The sequence below is a fragment of the Puma concolor genome, chromosome E3, assembly GCF_028749965.1.
Source record: "Puma concolor isolate L17-30 chromosome E3, mPumCon1.1.hap2, whole genome shotgun sequence".
NCBI lineage: Eukaryota > Metazoa > Chordata > Mammalia > Carnivora > Felidae > Puma > Puma concolor.
The window spans coordinates 4,592,603-4,613,084 of record NC_141682.1 but is presented as its reverse complement, the minus strand read 5'-3'; the positions used below and the strand labels follow the sequence as shown (position 1 = coordinate 4,613,084).

The 20,482-nt window shown below is 54.5% G+C and overlaps 2 long non-coding RNA genes across 3 annotated transcripts; one reads left to right on the top strand and one right to left on the bottom strand.

The window, feature by feature from the left end:
- The first annotated feature begins 399 nt into the window (after positions 1 to 399).
- LOC147572877 (uncharacterized) lies at positions 400 to 14,260 on the top strand. Of its 2 annotated transcripts, XR_015245521.1 has the most exons (3): positions 400 to 502; positions 6,617 to 6,752; positions 7,262 to 14,260. It is a non-coding gene; the product is annotated as an uncharacterized LOC147572877 (long non-coding RNA). The 2 variants fall into 2 exon arrangements; XR_015245520.1 differs by having other exon boundaries at positions 6,617 to 14,260.
- Positions 9,022 to 19,518, bottom strand: LOC147572876 (uncharacterized). Its single transcript, XR_015245519.1, has 2 exons — positions 19,164 to 19,518; positions 9,022 to 9,806 (listed from the first exon to the last, which is right to left on the bottom strand). It is a non-coding gene; the product is annotated as an uncharacterized LOC147572876 (long non-coding RNA).
- Positions 19,519 to 20,482: the final 964 nt, after the last annotated feature.

Here is a 20,482-nt window from a genome sequence, read left to right as displayed (position 1 = left end):
GCCTCAGTTTTCTCACCTGTAAGAGCTTATAATCAAGGCACTAATAATCCGATGAGTCCACCCACCCACACCCACAGCACTACAGGCAGGGAGGGGAAAATGAAGTAAGAGGGACTTGGGGGTCAGTTCCGACAACGTCATAGAGCCCCGGGGGCGGGGTGTAGGTGTGGAGACTCCGGCGGGGACCGCAGGCCTAAGCCCGTCCCTTTGGGGCTCACAACCCCCACGCTGGGGGGGGGCCACGATTCAGCCGCGCCGCGGGGTCCGGGCGGGGGTCGCAACCAGGGCACGCGGGCCCCCAGATTCCGCTGGATCTGAGCGCCGGGAGGCGGGGTGGGCCTCCTCTTTGTGCCGACGAGGGGGCGGGGCCTCGCGGAGCTGGACCAATCCGAGGCGGCCGCAGCCCTGGGAAGCCAATGGCGGGGCTGTGGGCGGGGAGAGGGAGCCGGAGCGCCGAGCCGCGGCGGAGAGAGGGGCCCTGGATCCGGCAGTGGGGGTCGGAGTGAGTAAGGGCCCCGCCCGCGAAGAGGGAGCCCCCAACTGTGGGCTCGGCTGGGAAGGGGGCGTCTCCCGGGTCCCTCTGCCCTCTGCAACCGCTGTCCCGCGGTACTTCCGTCAGCCGCCGCGTCCCGGGACCAGTGCGCTCCCCGACCCCCTGCGGAGAGCCGCCGCCTCCCCACCCTGCCCCCTGCTTCCTGCTGGCGGAGATCGAGGAGGGCGCAGCAGGAGGCTTGGGGGACCGGGAGGCTCCCGGAGGGGACCCCGACTGGCTTCCTGCAGGGCGTGGTTTCTGAGATCTCCGGCTGGAGGCACCTTCCCCAAAGTACCCCCCACACACACACACCGCGCCACACCCTCACCCAGGGCCCCTTCCACCCTGCACACCTCAGCTGCTGTGCCCTTTCCAGCCTCCCGGGCTGTCTGATCCCGAGGCAATGGCCTCGGGCTGCCTGGAGAAGTTTGTCAGCCGCTCCTTTCCCCATCCACCGTGCTCCCCAGGGGCTCCTTCCCAGCATCCCTCCCTTCCCTCCTTTTTACTGGTTTCCTTTCCACTCTTCACGCTTCCTCTAACTCCGGAGCCTGGGGAAAGACCCTCTTTCTCTTCCTGGCTCCTTCCCAGCCAGGCAACAAGCAGTGCTCCAGGGATGGGTACGTGACTGAAATTGCCCAATCAGGAGCAACTTTAGGGCCGTTGCTTAGCGGGCTGGCCCAGAACATTGCAATCTACCCCAAGTCAGTGTGGGCCTGTAGCAGGCTTCGGGTCCTTGAAGACAGAGCTGACCTGTGGGGAAAAAAAACAATACTAACAGAGTCACAGAGAGATTGAGTCAGAACCCTGATCATACATACCTGAAGTCTCATCTCTAGACAGTTTAAGGAAACCAATGTTCGTTGTTCCAAACAAGATTCATTGGTATTTTCCATTTCTTGCAACATGAAGATATTCACTGACAGTATTTATTGTCACATCAACCCTGGGAAGATACTAACTCTCATTTTATATAGCTACGGACACTGAGGCTCAGAGGGGCTGGTTTCCTCAGTTTACTCAGCAAGGCAGTAGCAACATTGGGACCAGAATCTGCGCTTTCCTGACTCTCTACTGGAGAGAGAGCGAGCCGGTATTTACTTGACCGGGTTGGGTAAATACACAAGATACAACGTATTTTCATTTTTGCATTTATGGCAGACATTGCCAGTCAACTGCTAAACTATTTCCTGCTGAATCCACAAAACGTCTCAGATTTTCCCGCTATCTTAAGAGACCAGACCTTGTTTCTGAGCTCCTGACCACTAGGAGCTTATCAGGTCTCTCTTCCCCAGTGGCTCATTCCTTTTGAATTGAATGGCATTCAGTGGCACCAAGGGCAAGGAGGTTCCCAGATTCTCAAATCTGGGGGGCCCCTGTGGAACAGCAGGCGGGGGCAGCCACAGACCCCCTCCACCTTGCCCTTTGGCCAACCCGAAGCAGAGGCCTGGAGAGGGGCTGAGTTTTCCTGGAATCACATAGTAACTGAGGGCAGACCTGGGGACTGTGTCTATTCTGAGTCCCTCTGAACCCAATGTCATTACCTTCCTGAGGTCCCTAGGACGGCTGGACCAGAGCAGGGTAGGGATGAAATGAAACGGGGACCTTGGGTATACATTTGGTGGTAAGATCAGTCTTGGAGGGTGGAGACTGTCAGAGCTGGAAGATGTGGGTCCGAGCCCCTCGGGGCTAAGGAGGCTGAGGCCAGAAAGGTTGGGAAGTATTCCTGGCTTTAGCATGTGTCGGGGCCTGGCCGAGCACCCACATCTCTCCTGTGCCAGGAAATGTCATCCAAAACCTCGAAATAAGGCCCAGAGAAGGACTGCCTTGTCTAACAAGTGCACCTAAAGACTTAACTCTCTAGGAGGCCTCTGTTTGCCTTGCTGTTTGCTCTCTGTTAAGGGCTCGGACTTGGTGAAGTTACAGGTTAACCTGTGGATGTGTGTCTGATACAAAAGATAACACCAACAGTTACTGGTTTTAAAAAAAAAAAAAAATGTACTTATGGGGCACCTGGGTGGCTCAGTCTGTTAAGTGTCTGACTTTGGCTCAGGTTGTGATCTCGCGGTTCATGAGTTCGAGCCCCGCATCGGGCTCTGTGCTGACAGTTCAGAGCCTGGAGCCTGCTTCGGCTTCTGTGTCTCCCTCTCTCTCTGCCCCTCCCTCCCTCACACTCTATTTCTCTCTCAAAAATAAATAGACATTGAAAGGAAGAAAGAAAGAATTTATTTATTTACTTACTTACTTATTTATTTACTTATTATTCAGGCACCTGGGTGACTCAGTTGGTTAAGTGTCTGACTCAGCTCAGGTCCCGATCTCATGGTTTTGGAGTTCGAGCCCTGCATTGGGCTCTCTGCTGTCAGCACAGAGCCTGCTTCGGATCCTCTGTCCCCCTCTCTCTGCCTCTCCCCTACTTGTTCTCTTTCTTTCTCTCTGTCAAAAATAATTTAAAAATTTTACTTGTTAGTGAAATACGGCTAACATCCTCCCCATGACTAAGCATAGTCACCATACAATGTTGTTACAATAGTACCCACTAAACTCCCTATGCTGTACTTTTCATCTCTGTGACTCATTTATTTTATACCTGGAAACTTGTACCTCTTCATCCCCTTCATCCCCTTTTACCCATCCTTCCGCCTACCTCCCCTCTGGTAAACACGAGAGTTTGTTCTGTGTATTTAAGAGTCTCTTTGTTTTCTCGTTTGTTCATCTGTTTGTTTTCTAGATTCCACCTGTAAGTGAAATTGTATGCTATTTGCCGTTCAAGGGTTACCCTTCGTTGCCCCAAAGGACATTAGTCAGGTTTTGTTTTTTATTGAATTTGGGAATCTTATCCCAACATTTTAAAATGGATTTTATAAGGTGGCTCAGCCGGTTGAGCATCTGACTCTAGGTTTGGGCTCAGGTCAGGATCCTAGGGTCATGGGATCAAGCTTCATGTGGGGCCCTGTGCGGAGCATGGAGCCTGCTTAACATTCTCTCCCTCTCCAGGGGCGCCTGGGTGGCTCAGTCGGTTGAGCATCCGACTTTGGCTCAGGTCATAATCTCAGTTTGTGGGTTCGAGCCCCACATCGGGCTCACTGTTGTCAGTCTGTCAACTCAGAGCTCAGAACCTGCTTTGGATTCTGTGTCTCCCTCTCTCTCTGCCCCTCTCCTACTCATGTTCTATCTCTCTGTCTCTCAAAAATAAATAAACAGGGGCGCCTGGGTGGCGCAGTCTGTTAAGCGTCCGACTTCAGCCAGGTCACGATCTCGCGGTCCGTGAGTTCGAGCCCCGCGTCGGGCTCTGGGCTGATGGCTCAGAGCCTGGAGCCTGTTTCCGATTCTGTGTCTCCCTCTCTCTCTGCCCCTCCCCCATTCATACTCTGTCTCTCTCTGTCCCAAAAATAAATAAACGTTGAAAAAAAAAATTAAAAAAAAAGAATCAGGTGCTTTAGGCACTCCAACAGAGAGTGAGAATCTTTTTTTTTTTAATGTTTATTTATTTATTTAAAAAAAAATTTTTTTTTTCAACGTTTATTTATTTTTGGGACAGAGAGAGACAGAGCATGAACGGGGGAGGGGCAGAGAGAGAGGGAGACACAGAATCCGGAGCAGGCTCCAGGCTCTGAGCCATCAGCCCAGAGCCCGACGCGGGGCTCGAACTCACGGACCGCGAGATCGTGACCTGGCTGAAGTCGGACGCTTAACCGACTGTGCCACCCAGGTGCCCCTAAAGCACCTGATTCTTGATTTTGGCTCAGGGCGTGACCTCACAGTTCCTGAGTTCGAGCCCCAACTAGGGCTCTGTGCTGAGAGTGTGGAGCCTGCTTGGGATTCTCTGTCTTCCTCTCTCTCTCTTTCTCTGCTCCTCCTTGGTTTCTGCTTTGCACCCTCTAGCTCTCTCTCTCAAAATAAGTAAACTTAAAAAAAAAATTCTCCCTCTCTCCCTCTGTCCCTCTCCCGTGCACTCTCTCTCTCTCTCTCTAAAACAAAAAAATAAAAGTAAATGAATTGTATAAATGCCAGTTTCTCAGGAGAGCAGGGGAGAAAAAACAGTTGCTCAGATGCTCAGTTTTACTGTTAGTGCCCCCTCATTAATTAATGAGTTGAATTACATCATTGACAAGTGCTCCTTGTCTAATTGTATGAGAGTCATGATTTTAGCTCCTTTTTGAGTAAGATTTTGTTTGTTTGTTTAAGATTTTTTAAAAAAAATTTTTTTCAACGTTTTTTATTTATTTTTGGGACAGAGAGAGACAGAGCATGAACGGGGGAGGGGCAGAGAGAGAGGGAGACACAGAATCGGAAACAGGCTCCAGGTTCCGAGCCATCAGCCCAGAGCCTGACGCGGGGCTCGAACTCACGGACCGCGAGATCGTGACCTGGCTGAAGTCGGACGCTTAACCGACTGCGCCACCCAGGCGCCCCTAAGATTTTTTAATGTAGGGGCGCTTGGGTGGCTCAGTCGGTTGAGGGTCCGACTTCAACTCAGGTCACGATCTTGCGGTCCGTGGGTTCAAGCCCCGTGTCGGGCTCTGGGCTGATGGCTCAGAGCCTGGAGCCTGCTCCGGATTCTGTGTCTCCCTCTCTCTCTGCCCCTCCCCCGTTCATGCTCTGTCTCTCTCTGTCTCAAAAATAAATAAACTAAACGTTAAAAAAAAAAAAAAGATTTTTTTAGTGTAATCTTCCACCCCGATTGTGGGGCCGGAAGCACGACCCGGAGATAAAGGTGTGCTCCACTGACTGACCCAGCCCCGCGCCCCAGCTCTATTTAGCTTTTTGGAAATTATACTTTGACACCTATCTCCTGGCACCCATCTTCCTCCCCCACCTTGATCAGGGCTGGGCGGGAAGGGGGTCAAGACCTGGGTCTCCCTGGATACTCACCCCCTCCCCATCACTGCTCCCAGGCCAGGTACCCCCCCAGCCCACTCTGACCCATGGAGCTTGGAGGTCACTCCTGTTCCAGTTCCCAGCAGACACAGCTCGCTGACCTCATCTGCTAGGGGATGTCCAGACACCATTAGCAGGCAGGTTCGGGCCGAGTTCCCGGATTTGCAAGGGCATCTCTCGCCCACACGCTTTCCAGAATCCACCCTCTCACCTACTTGGGTGATGGGCTCTGTACTTGTTGGGACCAAGTCCACCTCCCAGCCTGCAGTCCGGTCCCTCTCCCCCCCAACTTCTACCCACATGTATATGTGTGTATATATATATTTTTTAATGTTTTATTTATTTGGGGGGGGGGGGGCAGAGGGAGACAGAAGCTGAAGCCCGCTCTGTGCTGACAGCAGGGAACTCGATGTGGGGCTGGAACTCACAGACCTTAAGGTCATGACCTGAGCTGAAGTCAGACGCTTAAGAGACTGAGCCACCCAGGCCCCCCAAATTCTACCCACTTTTATTTTTTGTTTTTTTATGTATACACATATGTTTATTTATCTTGGATGTAAAACTAAGTGGAATTTCTGGATTATAAGGTCATTCTAAGATATGCCTTTTTGTTTTTTGCATGCGTAATTTGTTTAAATTTAATTTATTATTTTAACCTACATTCAAGTTAGTTAGCATATAGTGCAACAATAATTGTACCCACTTTTGGGGCGCCTGGGTGGCGCAGTCGGTTAAGCGTCCGACTTCAGCCAGGTCACGATCTCGCGGTCCGTGAGTTCGAGCCCCGCATCAGGCTCTGGGCTGATGGCTCGGAGCCTGGAGCCTGTTTCCGATTCTATGTCTCCCTCTCTCTCTCTGCCCCTCCCCCGTTCATGCTCTGTCTCTCTCTGTCCCAAAAATAAATAAACGCTGAAAAAATAATAATAATAATAATAATAATTGTACCCACTTTTAAAGACTGGCTTAAGCCTCCTTGCTCTGAGAACCACCCCATCTAGTCCTCTTTCCTGTAACCCTGAGCAGGTCCTCAGGCCCCTGCTCTGGACCCCCAAAACAGGGGACACTGGGGCCCCAGGGCCTCAGGCTAGGACAGATGAAGCAAGTTCAGTTGTAATTTGACCACATAAATATGTAAGTACTGTATTGAGTCTTATTTTCCATTTTTTGAACACAGTCCTTTCTTTGCTTTTTATTTTTTGGCTACAGGGCTTCTACATAGGTCTGAGGGAGGCTTCCGGAGGGGCCCTACTCCAGAACAATCCAGCCCCGCCCAGCTTGGCGAAGCAGGAGCGTCTGCAGCGCCACCTGGCGGCCGTCAGGAGCTCCGCAGCCCAAGCCGGAGGTGGGGGTAGCGCAGGGTCCCTGAGGGCGGCAGTCTTGGGTGGGGTCCTTTCCTCTCTCGCGCCTAGGAGGAAGCAGGCTGTATCTTTTGTCTTCGTAGTCGTGGACAGCTTCCCTAAGGGGGCACATTGGAGCTTTGGAGCCGAGCCGTGCAGAACATTTATTTATTCGCCTTCTCAGTCCAGCCGTCCCTGGGTGCAAGTGCCGGAGCGTGGTCTTGCCCGTAATTAGGTGAATTAGGTCGACATCGCGTCGCTTGCCTCTAACTCCAGCAAGCCTCGTTTTGGGGGTCCTTATACCCATTTTATTCATTGGAAAACTGAGGCTCAATTCTTGGAATATTGGTGCCGCCGCCCTAATCCACTCAAGCCTGCCCCAGCCTAGGTGGGTGTGGGCGTTGCGCGCGTGCATACATACACACGCGCGCGCACACACACACGCCCAGTGTGCCACCAGGTAATTTATGATCATCCTTGAAGGCCTATTTATTGAACAGTTCCCTTTATGCAGAGGAAGAGTTCGTCTCTGAGAGAGCCTGAGCCGGCAGAGTCACGCAGGGAATCCAGACCCAGCCGACTCTGTTCGCCCAGCCCCCTTCCAAAGGCCACCCGGGATTGGAAATAGAGCCAGCCGCCACCCCACGCCATTTCCTTCCAGTCTGCCCCACCGACAGCCGAGGCCAGGCTCTGGGATGGAGGTTCCAGGAGGGTGGGAACGAGTCTTGCCCCCCCTCCCTGATTGCCTCCCCCGCCCCCCTCCCCAGATCACGTTTCCAGCTCCCTATTTCTCCCCTCAGTCCTCAGGCTGTATTCCCACCGCTAACCGGCTGGGCCGCGGGTGGGTGGAGAACTGAGACCGTGGGCTTCCAGGGCCTAGAGAGTTTGGGGGTGGGGCCTCTGCGAGGGCAACGCCCCCTCCCCAGCCCCTTTGGAGCATCCCTCCCACCCTCCCCCCAGCTCGCGGGAATTCCGCTGAGTCACTTCCGAGGCTGCCTCTGCAGCCCCAGGGGGAACAGTGCCATTCGATTCCCTAGGCAGCGGCCCAGCGCTCACCTGGGAGACCCGACTACTGTCTTGTCTAAACGGCTCTTCGTGTCTAGCGAAGCCAACCCCACCTCATCCCCTGCCGTTCTCCCCCAGCCACCGTGGTGGCCGTGCAAGCCGCTACCTCAGGGCCTTTGCACTGGCTTGTGTCCTCTCACTGGCACACCCCTCCCTGCGCACCTGTAACCTGTACATTCTTCCCACGGTCACTGCCAAGGCCTCTGCTCCGGTGGGGATGTGTCAGATGGGAGCAAGGGGGCACCTGCCACCGTGACCCGCAGATGCTTGGGTGGCCAGTTAGATTGGAAAAGATGCAGACTGCAAACCGGCAGCGCCACGTGCTGCGTGGTGCAAGTGACAGGTGCGCGCGCCCGGTCTGCGTGACCGTGTGTGCCTCAGCGCGAGGCTGCAGGTGCGTAGCGGGAGCACAGGCGCGCGCTGAGCGCGCACCCCACGAATTCCCCGCCAGCCCAGATGCCCATCTTGGAGCTATTGTCTCCCGGCTCCAAGCCCACCTTTCACAGCGAGGCTCTGGCTGGGGCTCTGAAAACTACAATTCCCAGAATCCTTGTCGCCCCCGGAATTCCTGCTAGGTTCGGCCAGTAGGAGGCGTCAGGGCTCTTAACCTTTCCCGTGCCGGGAACCTTGCGGTCGCCTGTGGCACTTAAGGATACACACGGTCCTCTTCTCAGAAATACGCTGTTTACAAAACGTTGAAGACTTTAACTTGTGTTTTTACTGCATCCTGCATTTTAAAATTTGTGGCGAAGTAACATAACTTCCCCATCGCCAACAATTTTAGCTTTAGAGTTTAGTAGTAAGTACATTAACTCCGTTGTGAAACAGCACCCCAGAACTTTCGCCTCTTGCAAATCGGAAACCCTCCACGCGTTAAATTCCCTTTCCCCCCAATGCCCCTGGTAACCACCTTTGTGCTGTTTCTGAGTATGACTCCTTCAGATACCTCGTATAACTGCAATCATACAGTATTTGTTTTTTGGCGTCTGGCTGAGTCACTCAGCGTAATGTGCTCAAGGTTCATGCATGTTGTAGCAAAGTGAAAGTTTCCTTCTCGTCCTTTTAAAACTGGAATTATAGGGGCGCCCGGCTGGTTGAGGCAGTGGAGCAAGCGACTCTTGATCTTGGGGTTACGGGTTCTAGCCCTACACTGGGTGTAGAGATGACCTTAAAAATAAAATCTTTAAAAATAAATAGATAAAAGTGGAATTGTCTTTCATTGCTTGTACTGTTGTTTATCCATTCATCACAGATAGACATTTGGGCAGAATACTTTTCAGTGCCCAAAGTAAAATGCATAGAATTACAAAGGAAACTGTGATTTTTTTTTTCTCTTTGAGGTGATTTATATATATTATTTTTTTTAATTTACATCCAAATTAGCATCTAGTGCAACAATGATTTCAGGAGTAGATTCCTTCGTGCCCCTTCCCCATTTAGCCCATCCCCCCTCCCACAACCCCTCCAGCAACCCTCTGTTTGTTCTCCATATTTATGAGTCTCTTCTGTTTTGTCCCCCTCCCTGTTTTTATATTATTTTTGTTTCCCTTCCCTTATCTGTTTCGTCTCTTAAAGTCCTCATATGAGTGAAGTCATAGGATATTTGTCTTTCTCTGACTGATTTCACTTAGCAGAATACCCTCCAGTTCCATCCACATAGTCGCAGATGGCAGGATTTCATTCTTTTTGATGGCCGAGTAATACTCCATTGTATATATAGACCACATCTTTATCCGTTCACCCATCGATGGACATTTGGGCTCTTTCCATACTTTGGCTATTGTTGACAGTGCTGCTATAAACATGGGGGTGCATGTGTCCCTTCGAAAGAGCACACCTGTATCCCGTGGATAAATGCCTAGCAGTGTCATTGCTAGGTCATAGGGTAGTTCTATTCTTAGTTTTTTGAGGACCCGCCATACTGTTTTCCAGAGTGGCTGCACCAGCTTGCATTCCGAAGGAAACTTTGTAATTTAATTACAGTTGTCAACAAGCTGAAAGAACAAATGTGTCATACAGTAACCAATATATGCATTCCTTTATTAATGCATCAAATAACATATCTCAAGCCTAGAAACTCTAGACTATGGGGACTCCAGTCAGGTTTCTGTCCACCAGACCTCAAGTTTCCCCACTATATCGGTCAAGTGACATTTATTTATTTATTTGTTTGTTTATTTATTTATTTATTTTGAGAGAGAGAGAGAGCGCGAGCAGGGGGCGGGGTGCAGAGAGAGAGAGAAAGAGAGAATCCCAAGCAGACTCCATACTGGTGCCGTCAGCCCGGAGCCCCACATGGGGCTTGAACTCACAAACCGTGAGATCATGACCTGAACCAAGATCAAGAGTCAGACGCTTGAGCGACAGAGCCACCCAGGTCCCCCTCAAGTGGCACTTCAGTGGCACCCAGCTCCTTCATTCCCAAGAACGTCAGGATCGGTTAGCCTCCATCAAAACTGCAGATCAGTACTTCGTGGAAACCACTTCCTCTCTGTGTGATCCACCCACCTGGTCTGTAAGGCTTAAGAGTTCCCACTCCGCCTCTGCCAGTCGGGGTGCCCCAGCCGGCCCCCTGAGATCAGGAGCCCAGCCCAGTGGAACGTCAGTGGCTGATGCCAGCCCACAGAAGGTAGCCACACAGGGATGAAGCCGCTGCTTCGCCAATACATTTCTCTAAAAAATATATTTTTTTTAACATTTATTCATTTTTCAGAGACAGAGGCAGAGCGCGAGCTTGGGAGGGGCAGAGAGGGAGACACAGAATTGAAAGTGGGCTCTAGGCTCTGAGCTGTCAGCACAGAGCGTGATGCGGGGCTAGAACCCAGGAACCGTGGGATCATGACCTGAGCCGAGGTCGGCTGCTTAACCCACTGAGCCACCCAGGTGCCCCTACCGACGTATTTCTAAAGGCGTGAGGGTAACACATGATAAGTGACTCTCTTTGGACTTTCCACTTCCACCCCACTGGGAAAGTTCTCAAAAGTCTGCCTCACTGAATGCAGACCACTGATGGGTTGGTTGAAACTTCAGTCTACAGACCTAGCAAACTGTCGGGGGCCTTTCCACCTTACATTCCGACTGTCTAGGGCGCCGCTCAAACCCATAAATCTGGCCCAATGCAGTGTCACAGTCCGCTGTGAGGGCCTAACATCTCCACTCCGAGCCCCTAGGTTCCTATTGGAAATTAGCAGCATTTGTCATTCATTTGGAGTATATTTTGTCCAGGGTCAACCTTGACTTCTAAGCACCTGGGACATGTTGGAATCTGACCCTCATTCTAAGGCAGAAGGCTGCAGAGGGGATTGGGGATGTGGAGCCTTGGAGAGGGTCCCTTCAGCCGAGGGTGTTACAGAGTCTGCCAGGAAGGTTAGAGTCCCCAGATACCAGAGGAGGGGCTTCTTCTGCCCACAGGCGGGGGAAGGGGGGGGCCACAGCTCCCAGATGTCCAGACTCAGTGCATGAGACCATGTGCATGAGAAAGGGGGTGCCTGTGCACCTTCTAGACCTCAGGGTTTTTTTCCCTTTGTCTAAAAAAGGAGGAGAGAGAGATGTCTCCCCTGGGAGGGCTGCTGGGAGGCTGCAGCCAGACTTTTTGGTGGGTGGGTGATGGCTGGGTCCTCTTGCCATCTGATGCTTTCCCACGGCCTCTTCTTGTCCAGCAAGGCCTGGAGTGAGGCGGAGCCTGAGGAGGTGAGGGAGCGTTGAGAAAAGAGGTGCTCTGGATGGGGGTGTCTATGATGGGCTGGGTAACACGGGGAGAAGGCGGTCACTCCCTGAAGCATGGAATGCGGACACACAGATCCGCCTCGCCAGGGAGGAGAATGTCCCCACTAGAGGGCACCCGAGAGGCGTCTCTTGCAGCCAGTCCGGCCTTCAGACCAGCCCCAGCCAGCTGTCATTTACTGCTCTCAGTCCCCGACCCCTCCTTCCCCAGTCCCTCGGCCTCCCCTTCCCTGGAGCTGCAGCACACCTCCTAGCAAGGGCCCTGTTGTCCCCTGGCCACACGTCCGTCAATCTCTCTTGCTCACACTCCCCCAGACCCTGCCTTTCTTAGCTGGGTCACCTTGGCCTCGTCATTTAACCGTGCTGGCTTTGAGGGGGTCTCCGTTCCCCCTCAGGGTCCTGGGAGACTTTCACCAGAGAGCCGGGCGCAGTGCCCATGTACAGATGGTCAAAAGTAGTGAGAGGAAATGCAGGCTTTTGCCTTCTCTTTTCTCTTCCCTCTCCTTTGCTGGATGTACTTTCTTAACCTTGCACTCTCCTCCCTTCCTTCCTGCTGGCCGTGGTCGCCCACAGACCTCTGGGACTCTCTGGGCTCTGTGTCCCTAACAGTGCTGACTGGCTGGCACCCACCATCCCTGTGGGCCCTCACCACCCCCAGTGGCTTCCTGAGGATCCGGCCACCTGGAATCCGAGGCCAGGTGACTTGCTGGCCTGTGTCCTGCTAGTATACTGGCCCTGAGCCTCACCTAGAGTGACCCTGGCCCCGGGGACAGGACAGTCAGGACAGGATGGGACAGGCAGGGCATGGGGCTGGCTGGCCCCATTTGTCAGAAACACAAGCCTTCCCAGCCAGGCCAGTCTAGGCCACTGGCCTAATGGAGCTGTGAGGTGAAGATCTTCCCACCCTGGCCCTTCACCCTAGCACGTCCTGCCTGCTGGGGGGAAGGTGGGCTTAGGAAAAGGGGAGCCCCAAACAGACCCCTTTGCTGAGCACCTACTGCATGCCTAGGGCTCGCTCTTTGCAGCTAACACCCAATACGCTTTCCCCCAAAGGGATTATTGATGGCCCCATTGTACAGAAGAAGAAACCGAGGGTCAAAGAGGTTGACCACCGTGTGTCCCGATTCCCAGCCACGGTGCTTTCGCCCTTTCTTCGTGAAAAGTGTGAAATGTTTCAAATACACAGGGAAGGACAGAGAGGAACATAATGTACTCCCGGACCCAGGCATTACTTCACCGTATTTTCTTCAGCTCTGTTTTTTGAAAGAAATACAGGATATCAGAATCCGAAGACACCCAGCGTTCCACGTTTCTCCTTCCCACCCACCCCGAGGCGGCAGCAACGACTCCTTCCCCGAACCTTTGTGGACATCCCTAACCCATGTATGGGCGTGCCCTGCGTGTGCATTTCTTTTTCGTTCTTTTTTTTTTTTTTCACAGTTCTGAATTGAGGTATAATTTACCTACAGTGGAGGTCAGCGACCTTGATAGGACAGCCCAATCCTGACTGTACAGCCATAAGGCCACCACCCTAATTACTCCGGGGTACACTTCCATTCCAGGAAGCCTCCTGCCTCTGCCCCCCACCTCTGGACAGCCACTGTCCTGATTGCCTGTAAATGGAACCCGAGACCCAGACCCGCCGAGGTCCATGCACGGACCAGCGACTGCAGCTCGAGCTGTTCCTTACGTTGCACTCAATTGCATCCCGTATCCCTTGACCCAGCCCTGCTCCCGCGACGCTCGCTGGGTGGTTTCGGCCCAGAGGCTCTGGCGATGCACCGACGGGCTCATGGCCGCACCGCACTGTTCTCCCCACCCCCGGGGCAGCTGGCTGAGATTTATCCGGGCAGCAGCCTGGGCCTCCCTCGCAGGCGTCTTCTGGAGGCGCCGCGCTGACCCGCAGCTCCGGGATGAAAGCGCCAGGCTGGGACGCCCCCGGGCCAAGCCCCCAGCCATTCGGAGCCCAGGCATTTCGAAAGACCAGGCCGCACCTCGGCCCCCTCCCCGGGCCCCTCGGAAAACGGGAAGTTCGGGGAGGAAGCTGCGCGCAGCGCGCCGGGCGGCCCGCGGGCCGGATGACTAAGTTTGGCTGCTCGACCTGCAGCCGCTTGCCTTTTATGGCGGCCTCGTGGGCAGCGGACGTGGCCGGGGCCGCGCGGGAGTGCCCGCGGCCCCCAGCCGGCCTGCGCCAGCCCTCCCCTGAACTTTAGCAGGGGGAAACTGAGGCCCGGAGAGGAGCGGAGCCCTGGCGAGGTCGCCTAGCCCGGCGGGGTGGAGCCAGATGGCACCCGATGGCCCTACCCGCCCCCCACCCTCGGCAAAGGGCCAGGACAGGGATGACTCACCCTGAGGGGCGGGGTGGGGGTGGGGCAGCGCTGCATTTATTGAGCACCCACTGTTTGTCTCTTGGCGCCCACTTCCCCTCTTCCTCAACGCAGCCGTGCGGGGTCTCCCCCGGAGAAGCGAGGGGGGCGTGCAGGCGGGAAACGGCTCCGCCCCCTGCCCGCTTCTGCTCCAGCCCCGCGCCGGGCCCGGCGGGGCGCTGCGGTTTACAGTCGCGCAAACTCAGCAGAGGAAAAGCCTCTCCCCGGGTTAACAGACGGGGAAACTGAGGCTGCGCGCAGACGTAACGTGCGCCCAAGGCCACAGGCGAGCTGGGCGACACGTAAAATCGGGAAGAGGCACCCCAAGCTCTAGAGGTATTAAAATGCACGTTACAGTCCGCCGCAAGTACGATTCGTCTGCATCCGCACGGATCCGAGTTACAGGGTGACCCCCGGTCCCGCTGGTCTTCCCGACGCTCCTAGATGCCCGACCCCGCCCTCCGCGGACCCGCCCGGCTGTGGGGGGCCTCGAGCTGTTCCAAGGCCAAGTGGGGACAGAGTGCTGGGCGCTCAGGGCCGGGCCGGAGGAGGACAGCGAGGTCGGGATGGTGGTCCGCGGGACGCCAGGGGCAGGGGCGAGGCGGCTCCGGGGGAGGGGCGGGGGGGGGGAAGGGCCGGAGGACGTGGGGGGCGGCCCCGGCAAAGCTCCGGGCCCCACGTGTGAGCCCAACGCCCCCTCCCCGGGCGCTCCCAAACCTCGCCTTTTATGGAGAGGAAGTTGGGCCAAGTGGGCCGGGCCGGCCGGGGGGCGGGGGGGGGGGGGGACCGCGGGGAGCTCGGCCCGGCCCGGCCCGCGCCGGACAGGCTCTGGGAGCGCCCGGCTTATCTGCCCGCCCGCGCCGCGGCCCTGAGACCTGGGAGGCCAGGAGCCGCGGCCACGTGAGCCTGAGCCTTGCGGGCCTGGCCGCGCCAGATAATGGCACCCCACCCCACCCCTCAGCGCCCGGGTCCTGGGCGGAGGCGGGGCCTGGACCCCCGAGGCTGAGCCGGCCTTGGGCCCTGGCCGCCCCGCCCCGGGCTGGAAGGCTTGGGGAACGGGTTGGACCGCGCCGGCCTCGGGAGGTCCCCAGGCAGCTGCCTCCCTGGGGTGTTCAGACGCGCCCTCCACCCTCTGATTTGCCCAGACCTAGACACCTCCCCCCTCCCAACCTGGGAGCGGGTGGGCCTCTGTCTGGACACCCGCTGTCTGGACCCAGATTCCCAGCGGAGAGAACCTTCCTCCACCCTCGCTTCCGCCTCCTGCTGTCCTGGCCGCGGGGCGGGACAGCGTCGCTGATGCGCTGTGGGATTCTGAGAACCCGGTGTTGTGCCCCATCCCGTCCGGGTGGTCCAGGGTCCGCCTGGGGGCCCCGGACGCTGGTCTGAGGCCACCCGCCTCCATAGTACGGATGAGCACACCGAGGCCCAGAGACAGCCCCGTAGGCCCAGGTTGGTGCAAAGGTTCTGCTTTTCAGCCCTGGGTCACGTGAACCCTGAATAGAACCCTGGGCCTGGATGCCGTCCAGGTATATACCCTAAGGGGTCCTGTGAGTGGTGAGTGTCCTGTGACGGGCTGTGATTCTCCTAAGTCCCCCAGAAATTCCCGGGCCTTGAAGAGAGTTTCCGAGGCCTCAGGAGCTGAGGGTCAGATAACAGCGCTGCAGCAGGGCCCGGGGACTGTGGTCGGACTCCTTGCAAAGCTGGGACACCTGTACAGTCACTGCCTCCTCTGGGGGTCTGCCAGACCTAAGTGTGGGTGGTGCTAAACTTCTCTAGGCCTTAGTTTTCTATGACTGATACCTGCCCCCAGGCCCAGGGTGACGTTTCATGGCGGGGGGGCGGGGGGGGGGGAAGCAGGTGAGGGGGTGCTTACAGATGCTGAGCTGGAAGGCTGGCACCACACCCAGGGCACCCTCAGGGAAAGGCAGCTGTCATGATTAAGCCTAGATAATGTCTACAAGTGGCCCCAGGAGGACAGGGAGAGGCCAGACTCTAGCCCCTGCCCTTTGCTCTTTGCCCTCTGCTCAGGGGGCCCCTGGGAGTGGGCGAGAGTCAAGGCCAAGAAGCTCAGTTCTTCAGCTGGTCCATGGACAGCCTTCTCCTCCTCTCTACACCCTGCCTGCTCCCTCCCCAAAGCTGGCAGGTGCCTTAGAGACAGGCGACTGCCCCCCCCAGTGCTTCCCTGGGAACAAGAGTGAACCTTTTCCAGCCCAGCACCTTCATGTAGTTTCTTTCTTCCTCCCTCCCTCCCTCCCTTCCTTCTTCCCTTCCTTCCTCCTTCTCTCTCTCTCTCCCCCTCCCTCCGCCTTTCTTTTCTTTTTCTTTCTTTCTTTCTTTCTTTCTTTCTTTCTTTCTTTCTTTCTTTCTTTTCTTTCTTTCATTTGTTTTCTTTCCTTCTTTCTTTTTCTTTTTTTTCCTTTCATTCTTCCCTTCTTTCTTTTTCTTTTTTCTCTTTCTTTCTTCTTCCTTCCTTCCTTCCTTTTTCTTTCTTTCTTTCTTTCTTTCTTTCTTTCTTTTCTTTCTTTCATTTGTTTTCTTTCCTTCTTTCTTTTTCTTTTTTTTCCTTTCATTCTTCCCTTCTTTCTTTTTCTTTTTTCTCTTTCTTTCTTCTTCCTTCCTTCCTTCCTTCCTTTTTCTTTCTTTCTTTCTTTCTTTCTTTCTTTCTTTCTTTTCTTTCTTTCATTTGTTTTCTTTCCTTCTTTCTTTTTCTTTTTTTTCCTTTCATTCTTCCCTTCTTTCTTTTTCTTTTTTCTCTTTCTTTCTTCTTCCTTCCTTCCTTCCTTCCTTTTTCTTTCTTTCTTTCTTTCTTTCTTTCTTTCTTTCTTTCTTTTCTTTCTTTCATTTGTTTTCTTTCCTTCTTTCTTTTTCTTTTTTTTCCTTTCATTCTTCCCTTCTTTCTTTTTCTTTTTTCTCTTTCTTTCTTCTTCCTTCCTTCCTTTTTCTTTCTTTCTTTCTTTCTTTCTTTCTTTCTTTCTTTCTTTCTTTCTTTCTTTTCTTCGATTTTGTAAGTAATCTCTACACCCAACATGAGGCTTGACCTCACAACCCTGAGATCAAGAGTCGCATGCTCTACTGATGACTGAGCCAGCCAGCGACCCCCCTCAACACCCCCTCTGGTTCCATCCTCTGGCAGTCCCCCCTATTTTCATTTTTTTAATGTTTGTATATTTTTGAAAGATGGGGTGCCTGGGTGGCGCCGTCGGTTAAGTGTCTAACTTCAGCCAGGTCACGATCTCGCGGTCCGTGAGTTCGAGCCCCGCGTCAGGCTCTGGGCTGATGGCTCAGAGCCTGGAGCCTGTTTCCGATTCTGTGTCTCCCTCTCTCTCTGCCCCTCCCCCGTTCATGCTCTGTCTCTCTCTGTCCCAAAAATAAATAAACGTTGAAAAAAAAATTAAAAAAAAAAAAAAGAGAGAGAGAGAGAGAGAGAGAGAGGCAGAGCACGAGTGGGGGACGGGCAGAGAGAGAGGGAGAGACAGAATCTGAAGCAGGCTCCAGGCTCTGAGCTGTCAGCCCAAAGCCCGATGTGGGGCTCGAACTCACAGACCTGAGGTGAAGTCAGATGCTCAACTGACTGAGCCCCACCAGGCACCCCTTACCCCTATTCTGACAGTGAGATTGAGACCCTTCCAGGTAAAGTGACTTGCCCAGGGTCATGGAGAAGGAAGACATGCCCATCTCACCATCTTTCCCTGAGTGTGACCTTGGGCATGTCCCCTCAACCCCTCTGAGCCTCACCAGGGTTTGGGGAACCATCAAGGCCTCTGCCTCCAGGAGCATCTGATGGGGAGTGAGGAGGACAGGGCCGGCCGCCAGGGGCTCAGGAAGAGCATCTGGTTGTGAAGGCACAGTCGTCCCAACTAGGGGCTCATCACCTCACTTCATCCAGGGGAGCACCTCTTCGGGGGGAGCACCTATTCTGGGGGAACAACCTATTCCTGGGAGCACCTATTCCGGGGGAGCACCTCCTCCCGGGAGCACCTCTTCCAGGTGAGCACAGCCTCGCACACACCTGAGGGAGCTGTGCATCCTGTAGGCAGGCCCCCAACCTCGACTGTGAGCTTCCGTACCAGCAACTATGAAACAGTTAATGATGGCTGCCCCGCCCCTGGGGACGCAACAAAGATGTAGAGCGTCAGAAAAGTCAAAGAGCATCAGAGACACACAGGTCACCATTGTCATTCCTATCGTTACAATTGTGCCTATAACCTCAGCATGGCTACACTTGATCTTAGCTAAAAGGCCAAGAAGCGATAACTCTGGTATTTCTAGTACAAACTATGTAGAACTTTCTGCTGAAGCATCAGGTTTGGCCCTGCCCCTCTCCTGCTCCTACACCCTCTGTAGCCGCCCATCATGCCATCATGCTTGCAGGACAAAGTCCCGGCGCCCAAGTTTAGGCTCCTGCTCTGAAGCATGCCTGCCCCGGTCGCTGCACGTTGCGGGTGTCAGTGATCTCCAGCTTAGGAAGCGTTTTCCCACCCCCTGGCTGAGTTCCAATACACGTTCTGTTCTGGCTGTGTGGCCCCTGCCGCTTGCTTTCCTCCTCCTTGCCGGGGCTGGGGCGGATGAGGCCAGCTCGAGGGAGAGGAAGCATAGAGGCCCTGCAGCTGTCACCTGGCAGGCCTGGTTCAGGTTCTAGTTCCCAATTTCCAACAAGTTCTTTGGCGGGTCTCCCGGGGCACCCCCCCGCCCCCGCCCCGCCACGGCTGGGCCCTACAGCGTGGCCGGTCTTTGTGTTTGTGGGTCACCCAACGCCCAGGAGAGCCTGTCTCTTGCCTTTGTGGGCTCCCGAATCCAAACTTAACCCAGGTATGTGAGCTTAGGTTCCGTCCATGGCCACCTCAGTTTCCCCATCTGTACAACGGAACCTGAGTTCAAGGCCCAGTACGTTTCTCCCAAGGGGTAAGAACTGACAGCCCGCTCTGACCTCCTTTCCCCCAAGTCGTGTCCTGGGAGGAACAGGGCATAGAGAGGAAGGCGGTGTTAACGTGGGTTCCCCCCACCTCATGCCCAGCCTAACCGCACCCGCTTCAACTGGGCTCTTTCTCAGTTGGGAGCCTCCATGTGCTCTACTGGGTGTCGGCCAGAAGGGATCTCCCCACTGAGGTTTCTACAGACTCAGTTTCCAAAGTGCCGGCCACGTGGGAGGCTTCCAGTCCCCCCAACGTACCCTTGTATCAAGACCTCCCCAGATTGTCTCCTACTCAGACTTCAAGGCCCAGCCACAAAGACCTCTCCGCCAGACAGCCTTGCCAGACTCACCTCCAGGTCAGCCCCTCACACATTCAGGATGTCAGACGGTGGTCTCCCCTGGGGATCCCTGGAGAACAAGGCTGGAGTCTGACTTTTGACTGTTGTCAGAGGCTGGGTGAGTCAGCTACAGCCCGGAGACCTGAGGACTTCCCGTGACACCCCCCCCTCCAGCCCGACATCCTCTGGAAGGTGTGAGCCCTAAGGTGGCCCGACCCCTCCTCCCTAAGCCTATTCCTCATCAGCTTTGGCAGTCCTGGGACATCACGCCTGCCAGGGCTGTGCCCACACCCTCCTGGGACAGGATGCTCACACCCTCAAGAGACAACACATCCAGTCCTCTGTCCCTTCTGGAGACAACTGGGTCCCTCCCTTCCTCCCTTCCTTCCTTCTTTCCCTCCTTCCTTCCATCTGCAGACGGAAACTGAAAACTTCACTAACCACACACCGTGAACTGAGAATCCTGCAGTGACCAAAACAGACCTGGTCCCTGCCTTTGGAGCCTGGAAGGAGAAAGTAAACCTGTCATCACACAGATGCACTGAATCATCAGTGGTGATGAGCATGACAAAGAAATGTAGGAGGTGCAGGAGCCCTGCCCTTGTCTAGAGATCAGGGAGGACTTCCTAGAAGAGGTGATCTTTACACTGAGCCTTAAAGGATAAGCAGGGGCACCTGGGTGGCTCAATGGGTTAAGCATCCAACTCTTAACTTTGGCTCAGGTCATAATCTCATGGGTTGTGAGTTCAAGCCCTATGTCGGGCTCTTCACTGACCGTGCAGAGCCTGCTTGGGATTCTTCTCCCTTTCTCTGCCCCTCTCCCACTCATGCTGTGTCTCTCTCAAAATAAATAAACTTTAAAAAAAAAAGGATAAGCAGAATTTAAAGAGGCAAAAAGAGGGTGCAGGAGGAGAAGGGTCCATGACAGACAGAACATCACGTGCAAAGGCCCTGAGGCAGGCAGGAGTTTAATGCTCCGAGTGCCCGGAGTGTGAGATGAAGCTGGCAGGGGTGAGCCATCTTAGGAAAGCGCACACATTCTTAGCGGACACCTGCATGAATTGCCACAAACTGAATACCCGGCCCGGCACCCAGATCTAGAGACATTTGCGACTCCCAGAAGCTCCCTCGGGCCCTTTTCAGTCACTAGTTCCCCAGAGGGCAAGCCAGCCTCCTGACTTCAGCACAGATTCACACCCCTGTGCTTAAACTCTGCGAACACCAAATCACACGGAATCCACTCTTGCTTGGGTCTGGCTTCTTTTGTTCATCAGGACGTTCTGGAGGTTTCCAGTGTTGAGCAGGACAGGAGTTTACGCCAGTGCGGGAGT